This window comes from Nuphar pumila, chromosome 3 (genome assembly GCF_984573655.1).
Source record: "Nuphar pumila chromosome 3, dmNupPumi1.hap1.1, whole genome shotgun sequence".
NCBI lineage: Eukaryota > Viridiplantae > Streptophyta > Magnoliopsida > Nymphaeales > Nymphaeaceae > Nuphar > Nuphar pumila.
In genome coordinates this window covers 49,445,412-49,461,997 of record NC_143251.1, presented here as the reverse complement: position 1 = coordinate 49,461,997, position 16,586 = coordinate 49,445,412, and positions in this window count along the sequence as shown.

Genomic DNA, 16,586 nt, shown 5'->3' with positions numbered 1-16,586 from the left:
TACAATAAAAGATAAGATTTGGAACGAGGAGATACGTAAGAAGGTAGGTGTTGCACCCATTGAAAATAAGATGTGAGAGAATCGTTTACGGTGGTTTGGACATATTCGGCGAAGGCCTAATGATGCTCCAGTTAGAAGGTTGGAGAAATGGGAAAATGTATTAGTTAAAAGAGGTCGGGGTAGGCCTAGGAAGACTTGGATGGAGATGATAGGAAAGGATATGAATGCTTTGAACCTCACCGAGGACATGGCATTGGATAGAAATGATTGGAGGAAAAGGATTCGTGGAAGACCCAAAATGAATTTCTTTTTTGGTTCATATCGCTGACCCCAATTGTTTTGGGATGAAGGCGTAGTTGTTGTTGTTGTTGATACATGTCCGTACTGCAGGGGCGGACACCACAAATCCCCGTTAAAAATCTCACCAAAATATTTGTCATGGATTAGAACGGGTCAAAATTCAAGACGCCCACAAAAGAGGTAAAACTCTTGGATGAGGACATGTGACCATCCAGCCCTTTTTGTGCCCCAACCATGATACAGCAACGGAAGTTCCCATGCGCCAGTGAGATTCAATCCTAGGCTTTCAGCTTGACGCTGGACCCCCCCCTGAAAACATGGATAACCCTGCACCGCGGTTGCACAACCTGATTTAGCCAGTTTTCTTTTTCAAGCACTTGCATTTGTTTAGGCCTCAATTTATCTGGACAGTGGCACATTTCCATCCCCCGTTAAAATTTTAACCAATATAAAAATGCTGTAAAAATATGCTCGGACGACCAAATTGATTTCAATCTTGGGCACTTAATTTAAGTCGCAATATGCTGATTTGATATGCCATATTCTTACCTTGTATGACATTCAAATCTAAGATAGCACAAGACTCATTAAGCTAATGATGGAGTCATTTTCAATCTATCACGTCAGACAAAATTCTGTAGATCATGAGAAGAAATGATAATAGTATGCCTCTTTTATCTCCGATAACCTTTATTAAACTTAAGTATTTAGTGCTGTATCTTTATTCTAATACAAGCCTTTATCACAGCACACAAGCTCAAACAGACAACCACGTCACACATGTAGAAATAAAGCTATAGCAAATCACCATATAGAAGTGAAGCTACACATAATTGGGACTAGGGACACTTTGAGCCATTGTATTTTGATTTAATGTAGCAGCGGCCACAAATCTGCTTGCTTCCAACAGGCACACACTTGCAGTGCTTGCAACACTTGACACAAATCCGCTGACAGTAAAGATCCAAGCCTCTCCCTACTTCTCTGCATCTCTTAAAGCACAACTTTTTGCACACTAATAAAAGAAAGATCAAAATAAAACGCATCATTATATTTGCTTCTTATATACCTCAATAAATTAAAAAGAATATATATCAAGAAGAATTGCTATACCCCCCGGGTGACTAGGAATCATGGGATAACTTGGTGGTGGAGGTGGTGATGGCTGTATAGAACAACAAAAGTTACGATTTTAGTATTTGAACAAGATAAAAATGATGAAGCTAGTTTAAAATATACTTTTCACTAAAAATTGCTCAATTACGTTATTAGGATGTTCTTAGTTAGAAGTTAACAGCACAGCTGAAAGACCAATAAAATCATGATAATGAATGGATTCAATTACAGAAAAAAATGCTATTATATAATAAATACTTTCAAGTTTTTAGAACTTAAAAGAACGCATGCATTTAGCTTTTCTCTTTTTCCCTTTTGAACACTTCGAACTGAGGACATTGAAATCATAACATGTGAAGTTGAGAAAATGAAAAGATAATAAGAAAATCATTGATTTGAAAGATAATACCTGTGTTGGAGTTGGGAAAACTGGAGCTGGTGCTGGTGCAGGAGGTGTGGTGTTAGTGAGGGGAGGAGCTGGGGCCACAGTTGGAGGCAGAGTAGGAGGTGTGGTGTTAGTGGGGGGAGGAGCTGGGGCCACAGTTGGAGGCAGAGTAGGAGGTGTGGTGATAGGGGGGGGAGGAGATGGGGAAACAGTTGGAGGCAGAGTAGGAGGTGTGGTGTTAGTAGGGGAAGGAGTTGGGGCAACAGTTGGAGGCAGAGTAGGAGGTGTGGTGTTAGTGGGAGGAGGAGCTGGATAAACAGTTGGTGGCAGAGTAGGAGGTGTGGTGTTAGTGGGAGGAGGAGCTGGAGAAACAGTTGGTGGCAGAGTAGGAGGTGTGGTGTTAGTGGGAGGAGGAGCTGGATAAACAGTTGGTGGCAGAGTAGGAGGTGTGGTGTTAGTGGGAGGAGGAGCTGGAGAAACAGTTGGTGGCAGAGTAGGAGGTGTGGTGTTAGTAGGGGAAGGAGTTGGGGCAACAGTTGGAGGCAGAGTAGGAGCTGTGGTGTTAGTGGGAGGAGGAGCTGGAGAAACAGTTGGTGGCAGAGTAGGAGGTGTGGTGTTAGTAGGGGAAGGAGTTGGGGCAACAGTTGGAGGCAGAGTAGGTGTGGTGTTAGTAGGGGAAGGAGTTGGGGCAACAGTAGGAGGCAGAGTAGGAGGTGTGGTGTTAGTAGGGGAAGGAGTTGGGGCAACAGTTGGAGGCAGAGTAGGTGTGGTGTTAGTAGGGGAAGGAGTTGGGGCAACAGTAGGAGGCAGAGTAGGAGGTGTGGTGTTAGCGGGAGGAGGTGCTGGAGCAACAACTGGTGGATCAGTGCAAGCAGCAACGTTTTGGTAGACCTGCAGGATAAATCATGACAGTTAAGTTCCAATTAGAATACTTTATCACCTTTTAAGATGTGAAGTTTGCTTCTAAAGAGGCTGGATCAGGTGCAATGACATTGCACATTATTGATGTGCTGCTGCACTTGATCACCCTTCATCTTTCCCATACAGCCTGTAAGCTCTGGGTCTCAAGAGCTGATGGTAGGTGCTCAAGTACAGCAGCACATTTGAAATGTGCAATTTGATTTCACCTGATATTTTTCTGCTTCTATAAGATTATCAATATATTTGCACTGCATGCATGCTGGCAACGACATCATCAGCATATAATCAGTGATTCAGTCCCTTTTCCATCTAGAATCTCGTATGCTATGGCAACCTAGTAACCTTCTCTCTCTCTCTCTCTCTGCCCTTGTAACATAGGCTTAAATGACTAAAACTGCCACAAATGTGGCGGCATTGATGAAAAATATACACTTTTAATAATTGATAAAATAGCAATTTTTATTTTGGGAGAAAAAGAAATAAAAAATCTAATACGATTTTTAAAAGCAAAAAAAGTGTCATTACAATTATAATTTGAAAAGAAAAATGAAAATAACATTTTGTTTTGGAATGTGAATATACATATGAAAAACTACTGTTTTTGAAGTATCTTGGTCATTTAGACCAATTGAACCCTGCTAATGTTAATACAATGAGTCTAAGATTATAGTAAAATTCAAGAATTGTTAGTAACCAGCAAGGGCTGTGCAGAGTAACAAACTTCCAAACAAAGGGAAAGCAGATCCAATACTCATCGGCCGAATGACCGGATGCCACATGCCAACAGCACCGGGCCGGGGGCGTGGCATTCAGTCATTGGGGTCGAGTATCTTGCAAGGTACTCAGCCGATCCACCCTTACACGTAGGTGATAGAAGAAGAAAGATAGAAGCCTTGCTAATTGGAGGTGATATCAGTACCAGGGATAGCAGCAGCAAAAGCAATGCTGCATCAACCAGCCGAGGACGCCCCATTGGAGCTTTCTGCTTGATCACTCTAAAGCAAGATTAACTCCTTCCTGTGTGATGTGGAGACTAGAGTGCAGAAAAGCTATTTATAGAAGTTTTGAAAGTAGTCTACCACTTATTAATTAACTTCTAATCTACTTTAAACAAATTTTTAGTGTTTGAGTCTCGAGGTAAGAAAAAAAGGAGCACGGTGGCGTATGAATGCATGCACATGCAAGCTGACCTTCTCGATATATGTTCGCTGTTACAATCATGACCTTCGAAGAAAATGAAGAAAGGATACGGTGGTGCTAGCTAGTTGTACTGTAAGGTGGTACTTTTCTTAAAAAGCAAACCATGAGATCAGTTTCAGTGAGATCAATCAACTTGGATATCAAGCTTCCTGAGATGTATTAAAGGAACACGGATCCCATCGTTTGAAATAGGATGGGTTCCATCATACATTCAATCCTAGACATCCTGCAGAACCAATGGCTAGGATTGAATGTATGATGGAACCCATCCTATTTCAAATGATGGAATCCGTTTCCTTGTACACATGGGGTTGGGTGGTCAAAAACATGGATAATATGTAGTTTAGGATGAAAATTGCAACCATCCTTACCATCTGACAAGATGTTAAGTTCTCTTGCATCGTCTGCAATATATAATCACTAAGATTTATAAAGGGTCATTTGATTATATATATATATATATATATATATATATATATATATATATATATATATATATATATATATATATATATATATATGTATATATATATCCCTTGTTCAAATGGTGGGGCTCTGCCATATGGCTCATCTACAAACAGTTAAAACCCCTCACCTCCGCTAAAGAGCCAGCTGCTTGAGCTTCAACGCAAAGGATACACACTCACCTGGGTCTGAGTGGCAGCAGGCCTGGGGAGAAGGTGCTGACCCTTTCGTCGCAGGTTTGACTCCCACCAGGTGTGTGAGTGCCTTTAACTGGTGGGCTCCATAAGTGCTTTGGGTACCGGTAACCCCACGCAGGAGGCACGCTCATTAAGTGTCCCGGTTCTTGGCGAGGGTTCCTCATCAATAAAAAAAACCGCAAAGGATGCACACACCAGATATTGAAGCCTTTCAATTTGAAAATTTTAAACCAACTTGCCTAGCTTGGTGTATGGAGACCCTATATTGGTTCTTTTCTAAAGCCAACACCCAACGGCAACAATACCCCACTCCCCAAAGACACCCCCCCACCCCCCACCCACCACCAAAAAAAAAGAATAATAATAAAGATAAAAAGATAAAAATGAAAGGAGTTTAGCTATTTTAGATTTCCATAAAAAGAAGGAAACACAACAACTATGGTTCCTTCATTTATTCTCAATGCACTATGTATCATGTTATAAAGAATATACGGGAGGATTTTGACAAGATGTAAGCCACAGAAATGCTCATAATTATTTTAGTTGAGCACCTGAAGAATTAATAGGAGACTATCGATTGAAAGGAAATTTTCAAAAGACACCTACCGTTTTTTAAAACCCATTGATTAAATATAGTCTTTTTTTGAAATTAATATGTTATTAATGCATTATTGTGAATATCTTTTGTAATTTTAACAGCACTAGCTATGTCAAACTCCCATTAAAAGTGCCTGAGTTTTAGTATTATGCTCTATTTAAAATAGTTTAAATTGTCTATTTGTGCACAAATAAAAAAACTTCTGTTGTTTTGTATATCCTTTTTAGTTTATTTAACATTATTTTTGCAATGTCTAAACATAAAAAGTTTTGATTTTTCAATTTGGCTTCACAATTTATTGCAATTACATTCTTTGATGACTACCCAATTGAGTTCTTAGTTAGACCTCATGACTCTCGCTGTATGTTAACATAAACATGCCCTTCATGGGTGGTGTAATTTTAGGTTCCTCTCTTTATTACGTCATCTAATCCTTTATTTTATTCAAGGTTGGGCATCAGGAAAAATCCCTTCTCCTTCCTGAAATCCTCAATCCCTATAATTTTCTTTTTACTATGATAAATGGTGTAAATACTAATCAACCTTAGCCGTTGACTGACCTGATCAATGTCAAGAATTTTCTTTGTTTACTACGATTGGTTTAAATACTAATAGAGCTTAGGCATTGACCAACCTTGATTAAGATCAAGACCAAATAAAGCAAAGGCAACAAATATCAAGGTCAATGGCTAGGTGCACAATGTCAATGCACATCGAATAACCCGACCTATGTTGGAATGAGGGAGGTCAACCGGTTGGGACTGAACCTGCAGGTTTTCTATTACGGAGGTTTTGGTAGGAACATGCCAGATCTAATCAGATATAAATTTGTGTTTGTCAAGCTCCATAGAAGTGCCACGAAATCTTAGCAGAAATGCCACAATGCAACATATTGTACTTTCGGTGGATAGAAAACCGACGGTTTCCCCCCCAGCTGTCCTATAAATAAAAGAGGGCATTTTTTTATGCAGCGGCACTGCATGATGCAACACCCCTGCCGCCGCTGACAGCTAGGGGTGGCAATTTCTGACACGGCCTGCCAACCTGACCCGCCAACCCGCTTCTTAGCTGGGTTCGGGTTTGGCTTAAACGAGTTCGCATCGTAAACAGGTTGACCCGCCTAACCTGTTTATTAAACGGGTCGGGTTCGTGTTAGGGGTATGCCAACCCGCCAACCCATTTAATAAACGGGTTAGGCGGGCGGGTCAACCTGTTTACCCGAACCCGACCCGCCAACCCGCCCGCTAACCCGCCAACCCGTTTATTAAACGGGTTAATTGTGTCATGTCGGGTTACCCGTTTAATAAATGGGTCAGGTTCGTGTTTGCCACAGCCGACCCGTTTAATAAACGGGTCGGGTTCATGTTGAGGTATGCTGACTCGCCAACCCGACCCTATTGCCACCCCTACTGACAGCAACCCGTCTCAACATTTCTCTAGATGGCGACCACACCTATCTCGAGAAAAGCCAAGATGGGTGACCTGTAAATTTTGGATAATATAAATGAATAAAGAAATTAGTTTTATCTTTGAGTTCAAAATGTGTTTCTATCTTTTAAATGTCAATTATGAATATTTTATATGCTTAATTATACTTTTCTCACCAATAAGGGTAAAATAGTTATTTCAAGAATTACTTCAGATAAAATATTGTTAAAATATTTAATTTGTCATGAAGGCTAATTGTTTTAGTGAGTCACAAACTAATTTAGGTGTTTTTGAGGTATTTTAAATTTAACTAGATATATTTTGGTGGTTTCAAAAGAAATTCTAATGAAGGGTATTTTGGTTATAAAATAATTTATGAAAAATATTTTTATCAACAAATCATGATTTTAGAAAGTACAAAAACCATAAACTATTTAGAATTAGTATATCTATTTTGGTGTTAATGAGATAAGAAAAATGAATTTTAGAAAAGAAAATGGATTTTACAATGGACTCAGTGTCCAAGTGGGTTTGGACCCATTGGGTCGACCCAATTTCATAATAAGGATGATGTTTATTAAATTTAAACATTCATTGGAATACATATATATGTTAACCTTTTAATTTTTTTAAAAGACAAAGAAACTAACTAATAACAAATTAAATCTTATTATGTCTTTTTCTTTTAGTGTGGTAGCATGGGAACCGGACCCCATCCGGACCCAACATCTTGGGTGCAGAAGGGGTTTAGAGAAAAAAAAATTATAAACCCCAAGTGTTTAATGAAAAACCTTAGGTTATTTTTTTTTGTTCTCTCTCTCGTAGAGCTCTCCTCTCTCACTTCTGCAACTCCTCTTCCCACCACCGTTGGAGATCGCCTCCAGTCACCACTGGCAGGTGTTATACCCAAACCAGGTGTTGAGAAACTATGTTTTGATGATACATGATAAATATGATATGCTTTCATGATGCATATATATGATACATGATAAATATATGATATGCTTTCATGAGATATGATAAATATGATATGCTTTTATATTTGAAACTGGATATGTTATTTTATGATTGGATATGATGTGCTATGTATTTAACGTGTATTTGATGCAAGGTTATTTCACTTAAGAAGAGTGAAGACAACTTGATCAAGTGCAACAATTTGATGCAATAATACTATTTTGAAGAAAAAGCTTGATGAGCCAAAGAGATGCATTAAAGACTATCCAAGAAGATCGGCTACTTCAAGATGAAGATTTTTCTTCTTTAGAGTCATATGTAACAAAACCTTCAAAAGCATGCATATTTCATATTAGATTATATGCTTTAAAATCATACAAGTCATTCATTTACAAAAAGTCAAGCTTTAATAAAAAGATACATTATGTATATTGTAGTATTTTAAAAATACCTTTTTAAAACAAATCATTGTACTTCCTAAAAGCATTTATGAAAAAAAAAATTGACAAGATATAATAGCTCATTATTTCAAAAGCATTATTTGTACTTCTTACAAACATTTATGAAAAAGACAATTTGACAAGATATAAAAACTCATGATTTCAAAAACATTTATATAAGAAAAGACAAATTATGAAAAGATGTATTGGTTCATAATATACAATCATTTATTTGAGAAATAACTATTTATAATATAAGCATTACTCAAACATTTATTGAACTTTAAATTATTCATTTTAGAAATGATAATTTGAGAAAATAAATATTATTTTATTAATTTAAGAAATGACCATTAAATATAATTTTAAAAACACTCACTCAAAAAGTGATGACTTATATTTGAAGTCATCATTCTTTTAGTAAGCATTAAATGGTACTTCAAAAGCATTTACTCAAGAAATGGTCATTTGTAAAATAATGTACTAAACAAGCATTAATTGTACTTTTATGCATTTAAACAAAGAAGTGACGATTTGTAATAAAAATAAACTCAAACAATTGATATACTATAAATCATTTATTTGAGTAAAGACAAATTACAATATAACTTACATTTCTAAATACTTCAACGTTCAATGTACTACAAAATATTTATTTGAGAAAAGACCCATTAAAAATTAAATCTTATTTTTAATTACACCAACGTATATTGTACCTCAAAATATTTAAATTAGAAATAACGACTTGAAGAAACTAGCATTATTTTTAACAATTATTTAATTTATGAAATGACAATTTTTGAAAAAGCAATATATAGTACACACACTATTTCACACATTTTTCTCATAAAAGTTGTCTTTGAGATGACCTGACATCTCACATCACAAAAGGACAATTATTTCAAAGCATTTCAAAAAGCAATGACTATTTTTGAAGATCTATATATACAGACAAACAATATTTCAAAACAAGATATACATGTGAGCTTTCAAAGAGAAATTTTCTTACTCGACACACTGAAAAAGAGCTTAGAAAAAGAAAGAGAAAAGAAAAGAGAAAAAGACAATAAAAGCTCTCTGACAAAAAAATCAAGTGTGTGTTTGAAGAAAAAGAGAAAAAAAACATTTTGTTCTCCTGAAAGATTATTGTGAACACCCCAAAATTTTTCAAAATCTTTTAAATATTCTCTTCTTGCCCCTAAATTCATTTTTTTTGAACAAATAAGTCATTTTTAAATCTAAATTCCAGTTCATTTCTCAAGCTTTATTGAAATTAAATTCATTTTATATGTTTAAATTGATTTCGGGTCTGGATCCATTGTCCAGATCCAAATCTGAGCTTCGTTGTCCAAAATTTTAAACTAAAATTACAGAAAATACCAAAAATAGTTTTTAAATAGCTCGGACAGTTACTCTGACATCTGTTTTGATCCATTGCATTGTATTCCTCGATTCGAATGTCAAAACTCGAACATTTTCTCAAAACCTGGGTCCAAACCCACTTTCTGAAGAAATTTCTCCAAAATGGTCTCAAACTCTCAGAAAAATACTCTTTGTAAATATTTCTCAGAAAATTACAAAAATTTAGTGTTTAAAACTTTGTTTTCTTTTAAAATTTTAGTTTTTTTTACTACAAAAATAAAAATAAAAATGGGAAATGCAAAATAGAAAAGAAACAAAAAAAAAATTAGTTTTTGAAAAAACCTCTTTTTGAAAACCATCATTTTGCAAAACAATCTCTTTTGAAAAACACCTTTTGAAAAAAATCGAGTTTCATGAAAATACCTTTTTTAGCAAAAATATATTAAAATCCCCCTCTTTGTAAAGTCCCGAAAATAAGAGGACCCCCTATGAAAATCTATCCCTTTAGGGTTTTTACGAAAACCCTTCGTAAGAGAGAGGGTTAGGGCGCCTCTCTCACCGAAACCCTCTCTGGTCACCGAAACCCCCTTTTTCGAAAACTCCATGGCCTCCATCTACCCTCCATCACCGATCATCGCCAAACTCTCCTCTTCAGCCACCCATCCACAACCTCCACCTTCCATCACCCTTCATCTTCAACCGATTTCACCTCTCGAAAACTCCTTCTTCCTCCTTAAAAGGGGACTCAAGAAACCCTAAACGGCATCCGTTTCCACCCTTCCCCCTTTCTCTTTCCTTCAGATCATCCGTCATCACCCCACCATTACCTTCTTTCTTTCCCCTCTTTGATCGCACTTCACCCCTCCACCCGGCTTTTCCTTCTTCCTCTGCTTCTTTTCCCCCCTTCTTCTCTTCCTCTTCAGCAAAAGGGTAAAAGTTTCCATAGTACGAAGAAAGGAAATGCTTCCTCCTCTTCTTCAGAATATCCATGGCACTACAAGCAAGTAGGTATATCCCCTTTCTTTCGACTTTTTTTTTTCTTTTTCCTTATTTCTGCCCCATCGGAGCACCCGTGATCATATTCGTTTGCTTATAGCGAACTAATCAGTCTGATGTGCAATATTAATGGAATGACCCCATTCCAACAAGTTTTTTTTTTTCTTCTCTTCTTTTCTCTCTGATCATTTTAATTACCGTTTTCAATCATTCGATATATAGGATTTCTTATTTATGTTTTAATATCTCCATCTTTTTTTTTGTTTTGATTCACCCGTTATATCATGTATGATGAATCGACATTTGATCTCTCATTCCCATATTCCATGGCTGTTTTGCAGTTTACGTTTTGCTTTTATGTTAATTTTCAGCTTCTTCTTAATTTTATCCAATTTTTCTGGCTCTTGTCGAAATTTCCGGTTTGCATTTAATTCTATTTTCCTCTGATTTTCGAATCTCTGACAATTATCCTTTGATATTAGATCTACCACCTCTATGGTGCTTCAACGTTGTTTGAAGTTCTCCACAGTTCTCAGCATACCAGATCCACCCCAATGACACATCAATGGAATATATAGATTCCTATATTTTTTTATTATATTTTCCCTGGTTCATATCTGACTGTTTGGCCGTTTTGGATCTTCGATGTCTGATCGTGCTTTGTCTGTCCCATCCAGCACATATATCCTATTTATTGCATTCTTAATAAATCGATGAATCATGATATCTTCCTTCATACACAGGAGGTGTCTCTGTGTAATATAACTTCACTCTTGTTCAACATTACATTTTTTTCTTTTTGCTGTGATTTCACCAGATATCATATTGATCGGTGTCTCTGCTGATGATGCAATGATTTTCAACATATCTCAACTGCTCTTATATTTAGATTTCTTTTCTGTAAACATCAATATCTCTGTGTATGCTATGATCGGTAATTTGATAATTCAGGCTTGTTGGGCTATGCTGGAAAATTCTGGATCTGTTTAAAATTAAATGGTCTCATATGATGTTGTTAAAATATTTAACTTTCTTATAATTGGTGCTTAATACAAATTGGTAGCAACCTGGTCACGACCAGGGAGCGAATTTTTCTCGCTTTCATGAATCATGTTCCCAGAAATCTAAGCACCAGTTTCAATTGTAATACAATTATCTTCGGTTATTGGCAACCAGTTCTGTTACAGATTAAATTCTCATGTATTCTGGCATTTCTAAGATGAAGAGTCTGTCTTCATATTGTATGGGAGCTCAGTGACTATTATGTGCAGCAAACGGCCGTGATAAGGTTAGTAAGTCTAGTTATTAACTAAACTTTATTTTAATTATTAGCCAAAACATCCAGTTTACTCTAAACATTTATATATATGTGTTGTTGTCTCTCCTTTGTGGACATTGCTGATCCAAAATGGCTATCTTAAACTCGAGCATCGCTTTCAAATTTTTTTTTTCTGTTCATTCAGAATATCTTATCTACTCTGACATGGCAGTATCACAACTGCTGCAACGGTTCAGGAAGGTCCGTGTTTAAATTGATCTTGACCTGCAACATAGAGCCATGGAGGGCACTGATTACAGCAATTGGTTTTGCTGGTGGTTCACGGTCCTGTGCATGTGACAAAGGCACGGCTCCCCCTGGTACAATATACTATGTGTTTCATAATTTTGGTAAATTTTTTTTTTTATTATTATTATGCAGAAATATTGTGTTTATTGTGAATCTGATGTTCATTTTTATACATTCAATTGATTTCGTTCCCCTTGAGTCCTCTGTAGTTTGAGACTGGATTCAACAGTCTTTTGCAATTAGTGGTACATATCCTGGAACATTAGTATTATGTTATACAAATAAAGCAGGTGGTCATTTGATATTTAAGCATGTTAATTGATAACAAGGAATTAAAGAGGTATTGCTCATTGAATGTTTCAAGCAACTTACAGTAGCACAAGTTTATCTTATGGGAAGCTGGACAGGGCATGTTTTCCTTCTGTAGGTAGAATGACGAGAATTGTGATGGGGGATTATTACAGAGCTAAGGTAGTAATTTCCAAGATGAGCTTAATAATATTTTCGCCTTCTAACCCAGATATTGTTATTAGGGATGGATTTCCTGGAAATTCTTGGTATTTACCAGTACATGTTGTAGCCTTGCTTTACCTATATTGTACATCCTAAAATTTCCAGCTGTATATCTTCTGTTCTGTTTATATGTCATCATAAGAATTTTTGCATTCTTAGCATGGTAAAGTTCAAGCTGTATAATCATCATGATTTGCCACTTCCATCATCTCACAATACACACCACTTCACACGGCACATCCCCTGTAGCATACACCATATCCGTACATCATATTCACTCACTGTTAGTGCAACACCTTGCAGTAACTTCACTTCAGCCTTCACATTGTTTCACTTCACCTACACCGCGGCATATTATGCTGCTCCTCACCATCATCTGCTCCCAGCCACATTAGTTTAGGCATCCACTTTGGCACCAGCTGTAGCTCACAGCAGCACTGTTCATGTTTCAGCACCGATCATATCCTCCATACCCAACATGTCAGCTACAACCTCGTCTTCCAAAGATGCAAACTTCAGGTTCATAGTGCATTTACCTGCGGTAGCCCCTGAAGTCACACTACCCCTGTTTTTCTTGCACAGTCCCCACCATCCATATCCACAACAGTTGCTGTAATTCCCTATAGCTGCCTTCCTGCATATTGCATATATACTAGTGGTTAGTTGGTTCAAGTATGTCAGATAAAAAAAAAACAATAATAATAATAAGGATTAGCAGCAAAGGTTGGGTGAGTGGCATTATATGATTAATAGTAGCAGCATATATCCATTAACAGTTCGTTTTGGGTAGGGTCTGAAAGTTATCATATATCCTTCAGCTGGGTTAGAATATTACATGTTAGCAATATGTTAGATAGAGTGGGTCCATACAGCCTCATCTGTTGTTGCTTCTTACAGCATATTATGGGTTTAAATGTCTGTATATGAGCAGCCACCTGTTGCTTCATTTCATCAGCCCTTGGCATTTACAACAAATGCCTGGAATTCCTGTGAATACTTATAGTCGACATCTTGTCTTGTTGTAAACATCTACAACATAACCCTTTATTGCTGAAAATACCTACAGCTTACCTCCGGCATATCATCCACTATGCCCTTCAATCACGTCATTGCATCACTTGTTCACAATCTTTGTGAGCTCTCACACAAGTCCCCATCTCATGGACATTAGGTCATGTTGGTCAGCCACAACATTCATTTTCCTTTGTTATTATCATCAACAGCTATTATTTTTCATATAGCACCTCACAACTTTCATATATATGTACATATATATATATATATATGTATGTATATATGTATACATATGTGTATATGCTTATATATATAAGTATGTATGTATATAGGTATATGCCTCGTTTCCATCTCTTCGTCATATATATCTTGGCATATGAGCATTTTACCATTGACCTCCATGTGATATGTACAATCTTTCCTCCATTTTCATATTAACCTAGTTTGTTTTGCAGGAAATACGTGAAAAAGGTCATTATCTGGAGTTGTAAATTTGATTTTATGTAATATAATAGCTAGAGCTTAATGAGAATTTACATTTCCTGCTTTAGATAGAATGAATGAGCATTGTAAATATCATGAATTACTTGTTCTTCATGCATTTTTCTCTTTATTTCTCAAAATCTCACAATGGGAAAATACGAATGGCACGTGCACCATTTCGTAAGAGGTAAATTAATCCTAAGTTGATGATTTACATCAACGGCCATAGTCGGGATGTAAACAAGACTTAGGATTTTTATCTTTTACGAAATAACACTGGATCCACACTGGATCCGTTTTCGAAATTCATCATATTTCCCCAAATATTTTTCTTTTATCAGAATTTAACTTAAAATTAATTCAAAATATATACCAATGGCCATAGTCAGGGTGTATTGAGAGTTAATTTCATTTTAAATTCTATAAAAGCACCAAATGTATTTCATTCTTCTCTTGAATCTAAAATATAGATTATTATATAATGCATTCAATGACCATAGTCAAGGATGTATTATATTTTCAATCTTATTTTTAATTCATCTAAAGAATGAAATAGCTTTTCAAAATCCAATTTCAAATTCTTTAAATTCATTTATCATTTAGGATAAGAATTGCATCATATTTTCAAAATTTTCTTTTCAAAACTCCAAGTGATATTAATATGTTCTTCAATCTATCTTCAATCCTTATCAAATCCAATTCATCATTTTCATTTTCAAATTCAATTTCATTTTCAATCTCAAAGTTCAATTTGACTTTGAGATTTCAAAATCATTTTTATTCAAATTCAAATCAGATTTCAAAGTTCAAATTGACTTTGAAATTCCAAATTCATTTTATATTCAAAACTCCAATCAAAATCAAAGTTCAATTTAACTTTGAGTTTCTTGATTCATCTTCTGAATTTAATTCCAAATCCATTTTAGGATCCAGGATTCAACACTCATATTGGATCTCAGACTTCAGATCCAATTCCTCCTTAGGATCCAGACTCCAATTTCACTTTGGATCTTAGACTTCAGACCCAATTTCCTTATAGGATCCAGAATCCAATCTCACCTTGGATCTCAGACTTCAGATCCAAATCCATCTTAGGATTCTGAATCCAATTCCACATTGGATCTTAGACTTCAGATCCAAAACCCATCTTAGGATCCAGAGCCCAACTCTACATTTGGATCTCAGATTTCAGATCCACTCCATTCTAGGATCTAGAATCCAACTTTACATTGGAGCACAGACTTCAGATCCAAATCTATCTTAGGATCCAGAATCCGATTTTACATTGGACCTCAGACATCGGATCTCAAATCCATTTTGAGATCCAATTCAATTTCAAAATGTAGATTTCAAATCCAATTCCATTTCAGATCTCATCTGAACTCCCTAAATCCATTTCCATTCTTAAATACCATTTGATTCTCTCAGTCCATTCCAAATTTCAAAAACTTCAAAAATCTAAAATCAATTTCCATCTCAAGTATTCATTTCCTTTCATAAATTCAGGTTCAAATTCTAAGTTCATTTTTTTGACTTTGAAACTTTATTTCCTTTTATTTAAAAACATCAAATCATTCTTTCTCAAAATCAAGATTTGTTCTTCCAAATCTGATACACTTCAAAGACTTAGAACTTCTCTGATCCATCTCAAGTTCTAAGTTAGATTCAATCATTTCTTCACTCCTTTACCAAGTTTATCTCAGAATACTTAGAAATTTCCAAAACAATCCTTTCAAAAAGAGCATACATCCTTGCATTGCACAAGTATGATTCTTTGTGCATTTAGATCTTTAGAATAAATTCTTAGATTATATTTAGGCAAAGCAAAAGGCATAGATTCGATCCTTGGTTCGATTACCCCTGGTAAAGGCGCCAGGAACGGTCGAACCTCGTACCGACGAGCGAATCCCGTCTCTCCATTTTCCCGCAATATTTTAAAAAAACGGAGGTGAGTTAAATTTCTAAATGTTTTCAAATTAAGGTTAAGTGAGACCGCGCAAAATAGTTCATCTTCTCTCTTTCTCTCTTTCTTTTCTCTTCTCTTTCTCTTTTTTTTCTTTTATTCTTCTCCCTTCAAAAAGGAAGAAAATAGAGGTTAGAAAAGGAAAAGAGAAGGAAGAGAGAGAAATACACAAGAGAGGAAAAATTTTGCGATGATCACAATTATTCTGCCTATTTTCAAAAGAGAGAACATTCTGAGAGAATCTTCATACGTGCATTCATACTCTGCATATCATTCTGAAGGTTTTATAGGAAAGTGTTGTAACTTTTTGTTTCCTGTTGTTTCCCTTCTCTGTTGAGAGAAATAGACCTTTGAGGAAGATAGTGTTGCACTATTTATCCTGTAACACGAATTTTATAGTGAAAGGCTCAAGTGTTTTACTTGGGGACTGAATGTAGGTCAGTAATTCAGCCGAACCAATATAAATCCTGTGTTTATTGTGTTGTGGCTAATTGTCTTATTTTTTTTATATTATCGATCTGCAACGAATTTCACTATTCACCTCCCCTCTAGTGGAATTTCACCAGGATGGTCTAGGACTACCATTGCCATCTTTTTACTTTGATCTAGCCGGGAGGGCGAGAACCACATTTCACTGCTATCTGCTCTCGACCAAGCAGAGTGGCCAGATCCACAATCACC